The sequence below is a fragment of the Eptatretus burgeri genome, chromosome 3 (genome assembly GCF_056783735.1).
Source record: "Eptatretus burgeri isolate ZD-2024b chromosome 3, Ebu_testis_v1, whole genome shotgun sequence".
NCBI classification, from domain to species: domain Eukaryota; kingdom Metazoa; phylum Chordata; class Myxini; order Myxiniformes; family Myxinidae; genus Eptatretus; species Eptatretus burgeri.
The window spans coordinates 91,403,684-91,423,739 of NC_140963.1; positions in this window are offsets into that span (position 1 = coordinate 91,403,684).

The window sequence follows — 20,056 nt, forward strand, 5'->3', positions numbered from 1 at the left end:
ATCATTCAAATGAGCTGAAATCGACGGCACACGCACATGGGAAGCAGATGGCTCAAACACTTTTTCTTACCTTTTATATTTATGTTTGTATTTAAAAGTACAGGGAAGAAGGTAGACAAGACGCTTTTCATAAAGGGTATGAACCAAGCGAATGGGGACACAAACTTGTATACAATGGTGAGAAATAACGTGTGAAACCTAATCCACTGTAGTTGTCACAAACACACTTTTACAACAAGATAAGAATGCAGGCAGGACTTCGTTTTGGCTATGAAGAGCTGGGTGTTCGCAGGACTCAATGCAGCCCGCTTTGGAAACCAGGTGCAAGATGACGAGAGCCAGTGACAAAGTGAGTCCAAGGACAAAGAAAGATAAAACAGAGCATGATTAGGTGAACCAGCCACGAGAAGTGCCAGTGATGATCGGCCCCTCAACAAGCACTCATGGTCATCCTTTCCAGACGAGGCTTCCCAGACTGCATGTCTCTGTCTTCTTCCTCCCCGACGCACTTCTTTTCACTCTGTGCACATCATGTTCTCCTGTCTCTCCTTTATCTCTGAGGCCCTTCTTCCTCCTGAAAGTGAGTGGCTCCTTCCTTTCACCAAAAACAGGGTGATCTCAGCTTGGGTCAATTCCAAACTTCCTCAGAGAAAACCATAATGAATGTGTCCTCACAAAAACTCCTCCATAATCTCTTCTCATTCTCTTCTTCTTAGCCCTTATTTCTCCTCCTCCAAGTGAGTGGCTCCTTCCTTTCACCAAAAACAGGGTGATCTCAGCTTGGGTCAATTCCAAACTTCCTCAGAGAAAACCACAATGAATATCTCTTCACAAACACTCCTCAGTCATCGCTTCTCGTCATCCTCCTCTTCTTGGCCCGAGTCCTCTTCCTCTTGGACGGAGTTATCCTCTGGCTGTCCTGCCCACAGGTGGCCCCAATAAAAAAGTATACCATGGCCAATGCTCCACAGCACATTGGATGATATGGCTGGCACACACTGGCCAGACAGATTGTAATGGTCCAAGTCACACACATGCAATACATGTGTCTCTGTGATGAGAAGTCCTCACCTTGTCCCACCCACAAACAAGAGGTGTTTACACCAACAACATGACTTCAACCATCTTGCCTATAAATGATATATGCTTACTCCTCAGTGTCACATTTTAACAAATTACTTACTCTGACAGGACCCTGTTACAAGGCAATCTAACCTATTCGAAACACACGGCCCATGCTAAACGTATCACATTTTAGCTCTGGACTCACCCCTCCACCACGTGACTATTTTTAGAGTGATGATTCACCCGTGATATTTGTGTGGCTGAGAATCAACCCTGGGCAGGTCTACACTTCATCACGGTGCTTTAGTTTCGGGTAGGAATTTGGAATTTAGCTGGGATACTGGCACACAATAGCCTACTCTTCTAATGGCATTGTGCAATCTTTATATTCACCAACAAATGCTAGCAGGCAAGACACCTAGTTTAAAGTCACTCCAAAAGAAGCATCCATTGATGAACAACCTCAAATGGAAATGTAATAGTAGCTTTCAGTTTCACATCATTTGTAGCGAGTTCAATTTTTACACAGGTATATTATTTCAATTACATTTACCACCCTTCATAATCTGCCTCCGAGAGAGACACCGCTATTATGGAGCTTGGAATTTAACAGTCCAAGCAATATGTGCTGTTTTCCCAAACTCCAATTTTCGAGTCACAATGCAAGAAAAACCTATCCGAAAATGTTTGAGGCCAGAATAAAATAAACAACATTGTGAAATAGAATGCCCCAAAGGAAGCAGACAGTAATTGGGTTTCAGAATGGCTGCAGATGCTTCCTCAAACTCAGCCAGAAGGAGCCATACAATGTGTGATGGTGTGCTGAGAGGGTTTCGTCAACAGTATATTAAATATTCATTAAAAGCACAGCACTGCAGGGTAATTCCATGTGAGCTTAATGTAGACGCTGGTATGTGAAGAAGTTACAATTTATAGGTGGTTATCACACTTAATTACACTCAGGAGATACATTGCTGACCTTGGCTTGTACAAGTCACCAAACAGTCCCCAGCAGGATGTCCAACAGCACTTGATATTTGGAAAGCAGTTTTATTGTTCATTTTTATTGTCTCTTCCTTTCGCTACTTTATACTCACTAAACTGCTTATTTCATAATAAAATTTCGATCTGCATGATGTTTGCAATTGCATTATTAAATGAAATTCACACCCCATAGGACTTTCACGTTATGTGTACTGGAGTGATTGTTTCTCGTACTGGGTGTTTTTGAATGTGTACAAAATGCTGAGTACCCCAACAGCAAGTTAATTACTACTACTACTACATTGGATTATGATGGCAAGAACATTAATTTTTGCTCAGCAGGCATGGAAATCAATAACAATGGCAGGTGCTTTTGACCACTCAGTGCCAATTGCTAATCAGAATCAGCAAACCAGTCATCTGTGCTTCAAGGTTTTATCAATAAAACATTCCGTCTGACATCGAGTCAGAAAGAAATGCAATTCCATTCAGGAGATGGTGAAGGTACGAGGTTAGAATGCATCAATGACTTTGTATGAAAGCTGTCGTCTTGTGCAGAGGTGGTGAGAAAGGGCATGTTGAGAGGGAGAGATGAGGTAAAAGCAAAGGTGGAACTCTCTGCCAGCGTGTGTGGCCTGTATATGTGAGTGTAGAAGGGTGGCAACGGCACTTTGTTTATGCATGTTTATTTTGAATATTGCACCACCTTCGACATCCTTGCCTTGCAAAAGTGAATTATTCAAACGAATGAATTGCAGCAGGGGAATGTAAACTAGATCCGAGTGGAGATTTAAGTTCTATGCAATCGAGCAAACCTCATCGCATATCGTGCACTTTGCAATTTTTTTGACATGCAATTCATGCTTGGAAATGAATCAAAAGCTCTCGGTTCTTTACAACTGATATCCTGGTTTCCATACTTTAAACAGAGGCGGGGGGAATGGGGTTAAATAAATTAAACTGAATATGTTGAGCAGCAATTTTGATGCCTTTCTTCAGATCAAAAAAATTTATAAAGGCATTGAATGAAGTCATCAAAACATAGTAATTAAATAGTTTGTTCTACCTTCCAGAAAATTTGAATGGATACATTGTGACTGCTTGTGCAAACACAACCATGTGTGTTATTGCATTATTTAATTCTCATGAATGATGGCCTAAGAATTGTACAAAAAAATATTTTGCAAAGAATAAACTGAAAGATGTTTGTTATTTCTCTCAAAGCACATTGCCATTTTCAAATAACCCTATTTTCACAATATATTGCTGTGGCTTTGGAAGACCCTGTGTACTTGCATCCAACACACAAAGAAACCCTGGAGTTAGATATCTCTTTAGTATTTTGTTTGGTTTGATTACCTCTCCTCTTGTATCATTGGAAGGTAAAGATGTGTTGTGAATGTGGTGAGAACTATCCCATTGTCCTCTTCCTCATTCTTCAAATCCATACTCGAACCTCATTCTCAAACATCCATTCTCAAACTCCATCCTTTCCCTCATTCTCATACTCCATTCTCACCATCATTATCATCCCACATTCTCAAACCGCATTATAATAGCATATTCTCAAACTCCATCTTTTCCCTCATTCTCAAACTCCAACAAATTCGCACATTCTCAAACTCCAACAAATTTGAACATTCTCAAACTCCATTCTAAGCATCATTATCATATCACAATTCTCAAACCCCATTCTCAAGACACTTGCCCCAATGGAGCTCCATTTCACCAGTGCTTCAATCCTCTAAGCATCAATTCCAGCTCTTCAATCGTCTAAACTGCAGTTCCAGCGCTTCGATCGCTTAAACGAGGTTCCAATCAAGCAGGTGGGCATTGGACACACTGTACAACCCTTCTGTTCACTCTGCCCTGAACCAGCAGAACAGCCCATCATGCTTGGAGGATGAATCAAGAGAGCTGGATCGCAGCGCGCCAGTCAATAAGCGTGGGATGCTGAAAGCGGACGTGATTGGCAACAGAGGTGATGCCAATATGACCTCTGGTAGCACAGTTCGTAACAAGTTCGTTCTGAGTGAAAGAGAACGAGTTGGCTTGTAGAAATCACAAAAAGAGTTCAGTTCTAGCTCGAAGAGAGTCCAGTTCAAATTCCAATTCTGAAGAAATAAAAAATGAGTTGGTTCTGAGAGAGATAGAGATAGAGATAGAGATAGAGATAGAGATAGATATGCATGTCAGTCTAGACCAGGTGCCCAGGAAATGCGACGCTGAGACGTACCAGGCAGGATGGAGCTGCAGGTTTCCAGGCATGGTGACCACCTCCTCGCTGGTCAAATCTCCTCACAACTGACTTCTCTCCTTTTTACAGCGCGTGCGCTGTATACAATTGCACTGAGTTTGAAATGTCCCCGGCGTCGTCTACCACGGCTCCGGTGGGTCCAGTGTCCCCCAGTCCCCCCCCCCTACGTGCCTCAAGACAGCCAATGACGGCCGTCCGGTAGATGCAGTGCGTAACCTCGACGGAAATGGCGAAAATTGACGGAAATACCCGAGTATTTCAATGGAAATTTGTGAAACTAATGTGTTATATATGTGAAACCATTTAATTTATTGCTTGACGGAAAAAAACGAAGAAACGCTCCCCTCATGTACGAACGAATGAACGAAAGACGTCATTTCCGTCCACCATGGCATTTCGCGCCGAACGCAGAAAGCTAAGTTCTTCTTATGCCATCATTCTCTTTAATTATAGCCATAAACAAGTGTTTCGTCATGCATTAGTAGTTGAAATTTACTTGCAACAAGAACGAAAAAATAATCTCCTCAGATTCAACATGAACGAAAAAAAACCGAAAACATCACGTGCAGGACAAGACCAATCGAGCTGAAGGAAACGATACTGTAACTGCACTGCTCCTGATTGGTCAAAGGACACCACGTGTGTTGTGTGGGCGGTGTTATGCACGAGGATTCCAGGCTAAGTTCTTCTTATGCCATCATTCTCTTGAATATTAGCCATAAACAAGTGTTTCGTCTTGCATTAGTAGTTGAAATTTACTTACAATCATTCTTTTGCGGCCTCCTGCCACGCTGTATCGAACGATTTCATTCCTTCTGTTATATATAAAGGTGCTTATCACAATAATGACAAGATTTTTACATTTCAAATATTAAGTACGCTTTTTAATTGTTTTTCAACTGAAAAAGCATAAATTGCATATTTTAACATTAGTGTACTCATTTGATTCACCACACGTGCTGTATTGAAGGATTTCACTTGTATATTTATTCGAGGCTCGTATAAGAGCTAACACACAGAATATATAACAAAGGGAGCAGGAGACAAGAGGGGGTGAGAGAGGGAAGCACAACAACAGTAGCGAACAGGGAGATCAGGAGATCTATGGAAGTAAAGGGAAAGGGAAGCAGGTGGGTTGCATGGGGTAAACAAGATGGATACTATAGGGACTTTCAGTAAGGAAAGCAGGGAATTTAAAGGAGGTGGGTTGAGCGTATGCCTGGTGTTGGCTTAATGCTTAGGGTGGTGGGCTTGGGATTCTCGGACCCTGAGTTCAAATCCCACTTGGCTGTTGAATTAATACCAGGTGGAGTTAACTCTGCCTGTCATCCTTCTGTGGTCTGCAAAATGAGTGCCAGCTTGCTGGTATCCTGTGTCGGAGTGTTAACCCACCCGTCCAGGATTGTGTCCATAGCCAACACGACTGCTTTGGCAGCACCAACGCTCTGCACAGAGTATGGTCCCAATGGATGGATGGATGGTCGAGGGTGAGTTAATGGGGGTAAAAAAGATCAAGGTTTTGGATGGGGGAAGACATGAGAGTGGTGAACAGCTGTTTTGAAGACCTGGAGTGGAGAGTGGGATTGAAGAGTGTTGGAGTTTGATCCAGAGGTAGGAAAAAAAAATAAGAATGGAAGAGTGAAGGTCAACAGTGATTCTTGATTTTGGCAGTTTCATTAGAAGGGGATTGCTGGCAGACCTTGAGCGGCCTGCAGAAATATTAGGGGGACAGAGCAGGGGGTGCAAGGCCAGAGAGGAGTTGGTGTAAGACATAAAGACCACCAATCTGTCTGCAGGAGAGTGAAAGACCAAAAGACTCAGCTCCATCATCGGAGATACCAATGATCCTAAAAGCCTTGGTTTCCACAGAGTGAAGCTGAGCTCGGTGTGAGGCAGGAGCACCACTCCAGAGGGGAGAGCAGAACTCCATCAAGCTGCAGATGAAAGCTTTGTATGTGGTTAAGAGCTCAGGTATGCCAAGGAAGGACTGTGCATGACCGAGGATGCCCAGTTGGCGACTGCTTTTGGTGGCCAGCTTGGAAATTTGGCTTTCTCAGGAAATATCATGGCAGATGGTGAGACTCAAAAGCTTGAGTGACAGAACTTCCTCCATAGGATTGTGGAGAAAGTCGATGTGGTTGATGGAGGTGTTTGGGGGGTGGGGGGGGGGATTCCAGGATATCCTTTCGGAGAGACATAGTGAGGGTGTGTAATTTGTCAGGGTTGAAAGAGGTATGTTCCAAGTGTTTGACCAGCTTGTGAATTTATCCATGTCTGCAGAGAGTGAAGAGGCTGCTGCCTGCTGATCATAGAGATGAGAGATGATGGGATGGAAAAGAGTGGAATCCTCAGCAAAAAGATAAAGAGGATTTTCCAGAGAGTCGGCACGATCATTGATAAAGATTTTTAAAAGCACAGGGTCCTGAACACTACCTTGAGGAACTCCAGCCTGGACAGGAAGAGGAGATGAGAGAATTCCATTAAGAGCCACATATTGCCAACAGCAGGAGAGGAACTTTGTAAACTATGAGTGGAGGTTGTCTTGGATACCATAAGAAGAGAGTTTGGTGAGCAGTGTGGGATGCCAGACCACATTGAACACTCGCGATATGTTTAAGGAGATGGCTCTGCTCTCATGTCTGGCATTGAGGACATCCATCCATTGTTGGGAAGGCAGAAGCACCATGTCCAGGGTAGAGTGACATGGTCTGAATCCAAATTGATGATCGGAGATCAAGCCATTGGAGAAGAGGAAGGATTTGATGTTGGAAGCGATGATGGATTCCATGACCTTGCTGATGAGTGGGAGAAGGCTGTTTGGTCTGTAGTTGCAGGGATCTGCTTTTGCACCTGTTTATGTAAAGTTTGTAATGTTTGCTGTTTTCCAAGCACATTGCAGATGACCTTGAGCAAGAGAGAGGGTGAATAAAACAGAGATTGTGTGCAAGAGCAGCAGAGCAGGTTTTTAGGAAATGTGGGCTGATGCTGTCTGCACCATGTTGCTGAATCAGAGTCGAGGTTTGACAGCAAACTCTCCACCCTGTCAGACACAGAGTCCAGTAGCAACTGGATCCAACTGGGTAAGGTGGGTACAGAAAGCGATGGGTTTGGGACACAACATTTCAAAGCAAACACGCGTTTTGGCATTCAGCCTTTTCACGTGTAGTGTCAGCTGTGCGGTCATTTGAGGTAAGGGAGGGGATGAGGGGGAACATACAGCAGAAACAGATTTATCCAGTTGCAGCCAGAATTTGGAGGAGGGAGACAGGTTTAAGAGTTCAGTTTTGAGATTAGAAAGATGTTGTTTCCTTGCTTTCCTGAGGGTAGACACACACTTGTTCTGAGCTTTATGGAAGGAACTGAAATTGCCTTCAGTTGAATTTGCGTTCCATGGGGCGAAGGCAAGTTGTTTCAGGGAAACTGCCTCACCACAGTCTTCAGTGTACCATGTGCATGAGGAACGGTATGACAGCTGAAGATGAGGTGGGATAAATCTGTGCATGAGAGAGAGCAAATTTCTTTGAAAAAATTCCAAGGATGAGTTGATATCGGAGAAAGTAGACATTGGAGACCAGTCTAGAAGTTTGATGGCTGCTTGAAGTCCCTGCCAGTCAGCCTGAGTGAAATGCCAGACTCTTCGGCGCTGAGGTGGCTCTCTCAGAATGGCCAGAGAGATGTCCACTTTAACAAGCATATGGTCGGATGAACCGATTGGAGCAAAAGAACAGCAAACATTTGCAGAGACCTTTGTCAAAACCAAATCCAGAAGAGGTGATGTACTGTTGACTGAGATCCAGGTCGAGAAGTTGACAGATTGTGTCAGCCCCAAAGAGTCACAGAAGTCCTTTGCTGAAGTTCTATGACAGGTGAGAGGTGCACACACAGCCAACTGCCATGATGACAATTTATATCAACACCTATGAAGAAGAGAGAGTTGGGATGAGTAGATTGAAATTGGTCCATGTTGTTGGCGAGCAAGCTGGAAATGGAGACATCACTGTTTGGTGGATGGTACAACACACAGATTATCAAGAGGTGAGAGCAGAGGGGAAGCCGTAGCCAGAAGTATTCCTGGGGGTGTGGGGGAGAGAGGGTTGTACATGGTGAGTGAGGAATAGTGTTTTTTTTAACATATATATGTATATATGTATGTATGTATGTATGTATATGTATGTATATATATGTATATGTATGTATATATATATATATATATATATATATATGTATATGTATATATATATGTATATCTATATATATATATACATACATATATGTATATATATATATATATATATATATATATATATATATATATATATATATATGTATATATATATATATACACATATATATATATATATATACATATATATATATACATACATATACATATATATACATACATATACATACATACATACATATATACATATATATGACATATACATACATACATACATATATACATATATATGTATATATATATATATATATATATATACATATATATATACATATATATATATATATATATATATATATATATATATATATATATATATATATATATATATATATATATATATATATATATATATATATATATATATATATATATATATATATATATATATATATATATATATATATATATATATATATATATAGCAACTCTGCTGCCAGGATGAGGCTCAGGTCTATCACACGAGAGGAGGGAGTAACCAGGGAGAGATACGAAGGAGTCAGAGACGTCTTGAAGGAGGAAAGTTTCTGTTAAGCAGATTATGTCTTGTTTGTCAGTCGCAGCCTGTATGAAGAGATGTCAGATTAGAGCGAAGGTCTTGGATGTCTGAGGTCCACACTGTTAAGGAAGAGGGATGGGAAGAGGTAATGGGTACAAGAAAGGGGAGAGGAGGGGGAAGGTAAGACAAGGGAGGAGAGGGCAAGTTGGGGAGAGTGGAAGGATGAGACTGGGTTGTGGTATGGTGAAGATGGGAGTGGGTGGGGGGAGGAACAAGATTTGAAGGTGTGGGAGAGGGGGAGGGGTGATGAGAGAAAAGAAAGAGCATGAGGGAGATGTTGAGGAGTGTACTGATTGAGAGAGTGAGAAATCTGTTAGGTTGGAAAGGAGCACACAGATGTTTGAAAACCACACAATTTGGGACACCAGGGGAGGAGCTGTTAGTATATCAAAGGACAGTGGAGAGGTGCTAAGAGAGGAGGCATGATGAGGGGCATGATAGGAGAGGGTATAACAGGGGAAGAGTTCAGATGGAGTAGGTTTGAGGATGTGGGGTGAATTGGCAAGAGAAAAGAGGTTTGGAAAGGAAGAAGCTTGAGGCGGATGTAGGGGAGGGAGATTTTGAAGGGGAGGGGTAGGAGGGAGTAGAGAGGGGGGACATGCATTGGGATTGTGGTGAATTGAAGGACGTGACGTGTGATCACATGTCGCACGGCTCGAGCCCGGAATAGATAAAGCTAAGATTCCGCTCGGTCGGGGGGATTGTCCCAGGGGCATTGTCGTTTATGGCGGCGGCTCACTTGGTGCTCGTTGAATGGTGAGAATTGAGAGTATATCGGACTCCGTGCTTATACTGATTTATTTTGTGGTGATTAGTTGCACGTGTATACCTTACTGCTTATGTACTCCTTGCTGCACCTGTATTCCCTGGTGTGCCCGTAGAAGCGGCTTCAATCAAATGGATTAAAGCCTACACTCTGAAGGTTCTTCTCTCGCTTTCATTTCAATTTATTCCATTTGGTTTTCTTGGCTCTCTCAACCAACGATGGACAAGATCTACAAACCAGAGAGGTTCGACGCAGACCCAAACGCGACTGACTCAGAAATGAAATGGTCGCATTGGTTACGTTCCTTCTCACACTATCTGACCATCATCGAAGAGGGAGCCGACAAATTGGCCGCCCTTGTGAATCATGTCTCGCCCAGCGTATACAGGCTCTTCTCGGAGTGTGACACCTACGAAGCAGCGATCGACGTGCTGCAGGCGCTCTACGTGAAGCGCAAGAACGAGGTGTACATACGACATCTTCTCAACACACGCAAGCAAGCAGCCGGGGAGACAATCGATCAGTTCCTGCAAGCTCTGAAACAGCTGGGAAAAGACGGCAGCTTCCGGGCCGTAAACGCCGAGGAACACCGAAATGAAGCGACCCGAGAGGCATTTATCCAAGGACTCAGGTCAGCCCACATACGGCAACGCTTACTGGAGAAAGCGCAACCCACTCTTGAAAAGGTAGTCGACCAGGCTCGAGTGATGGATACGGCTCAGCAGCAATCTGAGTCATTTGGGACACCGATGCTGCTAATGAACGCCGCTACGGTGGAAACTCAAGGAACCCCACAGACACAGAGACAGCCTGACACAGGGGGTGGAGAAAAACCCGAGGAGTCGGATACCCAGACCCCGTCAAACTCCTCAGCAACTACTCCGGTTGGTAAATGTTTCTTTTGTGGGTACAAAAGACACCCCCGCCACAAATGCCCCGCCAGAGATGCCACATGCATGAATTGTGACAAGAAAGGGCATTATGCCAGGGTATGTAAATCTACTCTAAGGAGAAATAAACCCACTTCTGCGGCTCTCTACTCACAAAATAAACTAACTGCAGCCTCACCGGGGAATCTATCCAAGGCTATCATCAACGTACGAATTAACGGGCATATGGCTGAGGCTCTGATTGATACCGGTAGCTCTGAGAGTTTCGTCAACAGCTCGCTAGTGAAGGGCAGGAAATGGAAGATCCACCCGACAGACAATACGGTATGCATGGCCGCCACATCACTACAGTCCCGCGTACGAGGGTACTGCAATGTTGAATTGGACGTAAAAGGGTACACACATCGGGATGTAAGGGTACTGGTGCTTCGTGATTTATGCGCAGACGTAATTCTGGGTCATAATGTCCTCAAGCAGCACACGAGCGTCAAAATACCCTTTGGAGGAAGCAAACCTCGTCTCCTCAGAATGCTTTGACCACCGCAGAGGTAACGTCCCCCCAGCTGTTTTCTGACTTGTCGCCGGTCTGTAAACCGATAGCGATCAAATCGCGGCGATATACCACTGCTGATATGAACTTCATCACTTCAGAGACCAAGCGATTACTGGAAGAAGGAATTATAGAACCGAGCGATTCGCCATGGCGCACACAGGTGTTAGTAACCAGCAGTTTATTGTCGTAAACGTAAACGACATTGTCGTTTACGGCGGCGGCTCACTTGGTGCTCGTTGAATGGTGAGAATTGAGAGTATATCGGACTCTGTGCTTATACTGATTTATTTTGCGGTGATTAGTTGCACGTGTATACCTTACTGCTTATATACTCCTTGCTGCACCTGTATTCCCTGGTGTGCCCGTAGAAGCGGCTTCAATCCTATGGAATAAAGCCTACACTCTGAAGGTTCTTCTCTCGCTTTCATTTCAGGGATGCTGGTAAGGGATATGGTAGGTTGGATATGGGCAAGTAGAAGTCGAGGAGGGAACAGCAGGGAAAGGTGTGAGACTGCGAATATGGACAAAAAGAAAGATTGATGGAAAGATGAACAGCCATTGCAAACTGGGGTTCTTGAGATTTTGAAGTCAGAGATGCATTTAAAAATGTGAGTGGAGGGGTGAAATAATGGCAAGTTAAGAGAATGGACAAAGGAAGAGCTGTAAGAGTTGGAATTTTAGAGGTGGATTGATTGAAGGATTGATGATGATTTAAGGATCATTTTGAACCAACTTTTTAAGAGGAAGAATAGGAGTGAATTATAATAGAATGGATCATTCATCACAGGAGAAAGAGGAAGTTGAAACATTTTTTAAAAAAGCAATACAACTAGTGAGGCCGAAGTCACATTTGCTCTACGGCGAGGATACGGCGGCCGTACGCCCTCTGAATTGACAGAAACGTGTGGCGGCCGCAGAGTTTCTGCGGTGGCCTCAGGGTGGCCCCATGCCGTTTGGCTATATTTTACAGGCCGTAGGGGTCGCCGTGGAATTATAGCGTGGAGTTATAACTTTTTTCATTTCCACGTTCGCCGTAGCAATTCGACAAGCCGAAACAAAAGAACTGGTAAAAAGAAAAGAAAAAAAGAACCCACTTGTTACCGTCCGTCTGGCCACACGTTCGCCTTAGGGCCCCCCTGCAGTCGCCTTGCGGGCACCTTGCGTTTGCCTTGAAAATTCTATGGTCGCCGCAGGAATGCCCTAAGGTCACCGTGCGACATCAAATCAAAGACTGTATGGCACCCCCACGTTTTCGGTCTCCACAATTTATAAATACGCCGTGCGGATCCCCGAAAAATAAAAACATATGTGACTGCTACATTGTGTGACTGGAAATACTGTGGCCGCCCTATAATTGCTAGTGGCCGTAGATTTTGTAGACCCCACGGCCGCCGTGGCAAATGTGACTTAGGCCTGACAGGCCAGGTGTATCATAGTTCGAACAGGATTGTGTAGGTGTATATAAGCAATTTGTCAGTACAGTGGTGCCCCCAAAACCCGAATTGAATTCGTTCCAAGAGGCTGTTCGGATTCCAAAAAGTTCGGATTCCAAAACTATTTTCCCAATAAGAAATAATGGAAAGTGAATTAATCTGTTCCTGGACCCCAAGAAAACCCACTTTCAAGACACTTTCAACTGAAATTACCCATGTTTAAGGTAAAATAAGATGAGTAAATGACCTTTTCTGAGTCATGAATCTTTTTCCCAGCCTGGGGGATGAGCAGGAGCGTTGTCGCTTCTTCCATCAGGTTTGGATGCAGCTCCGGCCTATCAGTGGCCATTGGGATCCAAAACGTAAACTGTTCGGCCTGGTGGAGGTATGTAATAAACCATGAAGCACCAAATGGTGTTTTATGTCCCAGTACACTCTGTGGAGACACAAACGTGCTGTTTTCACCGCACGGTTCAACGGAGATAATCAAGAGGTGAAGCGATTTGGTGACGCAGCATGACGTCACTTCCATGCTCGCGAAAAAAACGTTGTTCGTTAAAGCCAATTCGTCAGAGGGTTCATTGAATGAGTTCGCTTCACGACGGGTTTTCGCGCTTTTATCGCTTCTTTATTTTTCAGAATCCTACACACGGTCGATTTCGGCAGCTCAAACATGGCAGCGAGATCAGACACACGCGTACCGCTCTCATGCTTAGCGATAAGTTCTTTCTTCAACTCAATTGTCGTTCTCACGGACTTCCTCTTACTCCTACTTCCTCTTACACACGAGAGATGCTTTCACGAGTACTTCCACCGACGAACTGAATGAACAAAGCGTGAAGATGCGGGTCAAACAGGCGGGGGAAACGCGTGAACAAACATGAACGCTACGTTGTGTTTGGTTTTCGAAAATGTGTTCGGTTTTTAGGGCAAATTTTTCTCGAAAAATTGTTCGGATTCCAATTTGTTCAAACAATGGGGTGTTCGGATTCTGGGGGCACGATGGTATATAGTCGGAAGGACTGTCTTTTTTTTGTCAAGGTTAGGCAAGGGAGGGATACAGTAAAGGAAAAGGTTGAAGAATACATTGTGAAGCTGTATGGTGAATACCTTCACAATCAAAGTGGGAATGGAAAGGTGGATCGGCAAATTGCAAGAGGAGGAGGTAGAGGAAACTGTGTGTATGGGAGGTGTAAGGTGAGAAGGGAAAGATTTTTTTTTGTTTAAAAAAAAAATCTTTTAAGACATTAAACAGAGGGTATAACTGGGAGGAATTGAAAAAGTGGTGAAAATAAAAAGCTGAAGGTAATAAAGAGAAAAGATAATAAGAACGATTGTGCACACAAACAAGAAGGTTAGACCTCAAGGAACCCAATATAAAAAGTTTGATGATGTGGTGGAAAAGAACTCAATTTCCACAAGTTGGATCAGCATACAATGGAGAATCTTTAATTTCGTATATCCGGAGGAAGAACATTCAATGATTCACTGAAACATTTGAATGGACTTCACTGAAACTGAAGCCCGAAGTAATCCCTCTTGTACACAAGTTGACATCCAAAGACACTTGGCAATTCATCTACGGGATGAGCTGATAGGCATGAGGCAAAATAACTCAAAACTGCAATTTGTGTCCACTTTGGGTGTGAGGGAGAGAATGATACCATCATGGCAAAAGTTGCAGTATTATCAACCAGGTCACCCTGTTTCTATGCAGCAAGCAAGACCTTTTTTCATAGCAAGATATTCCTTTTATCAATATGTAGGTCAAAAGACTCTTGGGAAATGGGAAACATTACTGACACCCAATTCGACTGTAGTACAAAAATGAAATTTATAAAGCACCAACAACAATTATAATTGAGAATACATTAATATAATTCTTTTTTTTCTACACTGACTACTAACAAATTGGCACAAGTTTTAACACAAAACTGAATAAGAAACCCACAGTGAAACACTGGGCCAACAAAATAACAGAAGTAAAATAACGATCGGGAAAACTCATCTTTGAGAAAGTCAGCAGAGACGATGAAGAACATGACAGAAGCTCAAGAACTGGAACTGGAAGTACATACATGTCTTTTACACACACACTCCTTATATCCTCCTTGCATCTTTCAGCACATACACCTCATTGACTCGCACTGTTGTGGAGCATCAACTGAGTCTATAACAGTTATTTTAGAGCTCGCATAACATGTTACCACATAACATGCTACCATATACACCCCACCTCCCACCTGCACCTCTAAATCACCCACACCATACAGCTTGTTCGTCGCACATGAGCCAACCAGCTTGCATTCGGGTGAGCCAGGGGTCAACAACATACCCCACTGACGTTGCTTTATCTGTCTATCACCCTTGCTTATCTTGCTTCCAAGAATGATTGAGGCACCTGTGTTTGTAGATTTGTGGTAGGATGAATGGCTAAGGGGCTTGTGGGTTTAAGGGTAGGTTATTTCTTTGTGACAATGCTTTTGCTTTGTAAATGACTTTGATTGTAAATACGTAATTTTTGCTTGACATGACCATTCGTTTCTAACCTGCCCGATTGTTTCTTTCTCTATTGGTTAGACACGAGTGTATGAATAGTGGATGGGAGTTTTTCCCTGCAGTTTTGCTGCTGTCATTGATTAGATGACGTCCCACTTTTGGTTCCACTCGGCCGTTCGTGATTTATCGGAGTGCGGCGTCGAGAATATGGTTCCTTATCTGGAAGGATTGATTTTTCCAGAGAGGTAATGTGGGAATTCAATGTGAGGACCCTGCCTAATCATCTCAGATGACGTCCATGATTGCTTTGCAACCAGTCATGCCAGGAAGTTATCGACAGCTTGTTGGCTTCAGGGTCAAAGGTCAGGAAGCGGGTGGGAGAAGCCATTCATGACCAGGCCAGCAAATCCGTAACAATGTTAACATTAAAGATAGGAGCAATACCCCTGGGCACTCACCTGGTAGAATAATGATGGTGAAGAGGAAGTCAACACGGGACGGAATCAGCAAAACCAATGTTATTGCATGTACCTATTTTGAGGGGCAACCCCCCATAGAACCCCTTAGACCCAACTTTTCTATTGGTGTGAACAAACTTTGGTACATCACAGGTGATGAAGGTTGTGGTCAAGTTTCATCGAAATTGTGTGTGTTGTTTCAGGGAAGAAAGCAAACACATATTTGGGGGGCAACACTCCCATAAACCCCCTCACACCCCAATTGTTTTTTTTTATGTCGTGAACAATCTTTGGTACATCATGAGTGATGAAGGGTATCGTCAAGTTTCATTGGAATTGTGTGTGTCGTTTCTGAGAATAAAGCAAATACCTATTTTGGGGGGCAACCACCCCGTAGACCCCCTTAGACCTTGATTCTTTTTTAATGGTGTGAACAAACTTTGGTACATCACAGGTGATGAAGGTTGTGGTCAAGTTTCATTGAAATTGTGTGTCGTTTCTGAGAAGAAAGCAAATACTTCTTTAGGTGGGAGCCTCCCCCCCAGTAAACTCCCTCCATAGACCCCCTCAGATCCCGATTTTTATAATTTTTATTTTATTTTTTTGTTAATGGCATGAACAAACTTTGGTACATCATGGGTGATGAAGGCTGTCCACAAATTTCATCGGAATTGTGTGTCGTTTCTGAGAAGAAAGCAAAAACCTCTTTTGGGGGGAAACCTCTCCCCTCCCCCCAAACTCCCTCCGTAGATCCCCTCAGATCCCAATTTCTTATTTTTTTAATGACGTGAATAAACTTTGGTACATCACGGGTGATGAAGGTTGTGGTCAAATTTCATCGGAATTGCATATGTAGTTTCTGAGAAGAAAGTAAATACCTATTTATTGGGGGGGGGGGCAACCCCCAAAGACCCCATTAGGGCCCAAATTTTTTAATGCCATAAACAAACTTTGGGACATATAGAGTGATGAAAGTTGTGGTAAAGTTTCATTGAAATTGTATTTTTTGTTTCAGAGAAGAAGTTGTAAGTATTTGTCGTCGGATGGATGACTCGCTATCCCATAAGCTACTCGAACTATGTTCCAGGTGAGCTAAAAATAAACAGGCGATATAAAATCATTGCATTAAATATACTGCCTTATACTGCTGTGTGTGAATGAAAATGTAAAAGCCTGGTGGTGTGGTCGTTAAGTTAAGGTCGCTTTATGGTTAAGGTCGTTGGCATAAGATCTTAAGATCCTGAGTTAAAGGTCCTGCTGTACCAATATAACACCAACATAACTGTGCCAACATAACACCAACAAAACAGCCTTTTTCATCCTTCTGATGTCAGAAAAATGAGTACCAACTCTAAGAAAAAGTGAGCCATTTCAGTGTCTTGCATTAGAGTGATGACCTGTCTTGGATTATACCCCCTAGTCAATGAAACTGCCCTGGCAGCCCGATGCACCTTATGGCACGAGGAGGACCATCAATCCAAATGAAAATGTGAAGTGCCCATTTTATACTCCTGCATTCATATTATTTATTCTACTTTTTGTGTTTTTTTAAACCACAGATCAGTAAGTCTGTGGCAAAAGACAGTGCTCAAATAATGTAAAGACAATGGCTCTGCTAAAGGAGTACGATAGTCATGAAAGCACTATGGAACAGTCATACAAATCCAGATGGCGACACCTAATTATTCAGCATGCATTGTCCTGTTTGGTGTTCCCATCTGAGAATTTAACCAATGATGCTGGGATCTCATGTTCAAATCTCCAACACTGTGTTGATTTGTCCATTGTCTACTGGTGTCTGTTAATAATGTAAAAGTACACTGACCGATGTCTTCTCCTGTCATTGGCCTGAATACAATACATCTGCACAAGTTCCACCTTGATTGTCTTTAAGACTGTTGAAAAAAAATCACCCAAATTATAATCTGAAAAATAATCATGGTAATATTTATAATGGACACATGTATGGCAAATACAAGACAATGAAAATGTATTGGTGTTTAAAACAGATGCTGTTAAATTTGGTCATAAACACATACACGTGATGGCAGGGCTCAAAGTTAGGATTATTTTTTGGCGGCATACCAGTCTGACCAAGCTTCATTTTCTTGGCATACCTGAAAAAAAAAAGTCGTGGCACACCAATTATGGAAATGTAAGTCAGTTTTCCAAAGAGAATATTTGCATTATTTACAATATAAAGACAACAAATGCTTTGCAGTAATCATATCTTCAACTCGAGAGTTCATAGACCACCTTACCCATGCAGTCTTGAGAAAAAATAGATGGGAAGGGTCTTTTTAACTCTAACTTTGCATTTCTGAGCACAATCTATACTTCCCACAAGCCGCAATTTTGTCTGAATCTCAATATTCCCCAACCCTGAGAGCACGAGTGGCAAATTTGATTGGTCGAGGTGGAGTAAAATTTTGTCCAAGTACTGCAAAACTGGAGGTTTTTGGAAGTGGCAAGAAGTCAATTTGTGTTCTACAGTAATTAAGTATACAATTTGATTGACATAAAATAAAGGTTTTAAAGGCTGTAGAAAAAAAAATTCCAAAAGTTTACTGCCGTTGATGCAGCATCTTTTACACAACCTTATTAACCTCCACCATCGAAGATCGGAGGTAACTGCTTTCACCCCTTTCTGTTTGTTTGTTTGTTTGTTTTTGAACAGTATTACGGAAAAACTCCTCAACGGATTTCGACGAAACTTGGTGGGGGGGTTAGGTATGGTCCAAGGATCATGCCATTAGATTTTGGACTCTGTCCAAAATCCAATATGGCCGCTATGGCGGCCATTTTGAAAAAATATTTGAATTTTTTTTTTTTGCATTTCGTCATGTTTTAAGTGATTTCCAACCCCCCCAAAAAAAATTGTTCGAGAAAAAAAAATTGCAACCTTTTTTCAACAAAATTTCGATTTTTTTTTTTTTTTGCATTTCTACACGTTATGTGATTTCCAACAAAAAAACATGCCAAAATTATAATTGCGGCTGATTTTGGAACTTCAGGTGGATATACCCACGCAAAATCAATTTCTGTCTCAAGGAATCTAGTTATGACGAATGAATTGAGTATGTAAAAGTTAAAAGTAAAAGGGAAAGTTGCAAACTATAACTCTGAGCACTGTTGACGTCAAATTGAATGAATAGGATATCAGGTTCACTTGAGTGATCTCGCAGTATTGGCGGCGGAGATTTTGCACTCTACCGAGTGCTCCCCCTCTGGTTTAACATGTTCCATTAGTTTTCTGTGCCTGTTGTTTGTGGCCTGTCCTGTATGATGTCCCTAAAAACAGTATCTTTCCTGTTTGGAATGATTTTCAATCTTGTTTGACTGCCAGACAGGCAGATAGATTAAAACAATTTCCCTACTCCTCTCTGGGCATGCAAACTCAGGATGAGATTCCATACAATTTGCCAAACTCAGAGCCAAAGTACTGTTAAACTCCAGGCTTGTGTTCTGATTCATGTTCTGCAGTGTTCAAAATACAAAATTCATTTGGAATTGAATAGTTCTTCGACCATAAACTGACATCTGCAGACTGACAGACAGAAAAAGTGAACCAATTGCTTAAACCTGCTTTTCGCTTCGCGTGCAGGGAAATAAACATTTTCTTTTTCTTCTCTTCTTCCTTTATAAGGGGTGAGGTCCAATGGCACCAAGCTTCTGCCCTGCTTTGACCACGATTCTCCTCCACCTCCCTCTTTCCTCAGCCAACTCTCTCCACTCTCCAACCACTCTAACATTACTGATATCCCTCCTCACACAATCCTCCCATCTCAACTGCGGTCAACCATTTTTCTTCCTACCTTGCTCCTCAACCTATCCGCTCTCTTTGCAATTCTCTCTGTCCCCATCCACACCAAGTGTCCAGCCCATTTCAGCTGGAATTTCACCCATCTCCCCTTCAAGCTCATCTGCACACCAATCTTCTCCCTCAGTTCATCCATTCTCTTCACTCCAGCAATCCTCCTGACCCAGTTGTTCTCGCAAACCTGCTGCATCTGTTGTTGTCTCTCTGTCAGTGCCACCGTTTCCAGACCATAAAGGTAGGCTGGTGTTACACACGACATCAGAACTTTCTCTTTCAATTTCCTTGCTATCTCTCTGTCTGTCGTATAGATTACCTTGAATCTATCTACACCAACTAGCTGGTCAGAGCACTGCCTAAAAAGGATGTTTGGACTTTTTTGTCTCTGCATTTTTCAGCCACTTGGTGGCTGGTGGAGTTGGGTTGAACCATTCCCCTCGAGAAGAGTTGGAGAAAAGAAACAATTTGAAAAAAAAATGGCCCAGTATTACTGAGCAGGTGAAAAATTGCAAAACCTTTTATAATATTAACA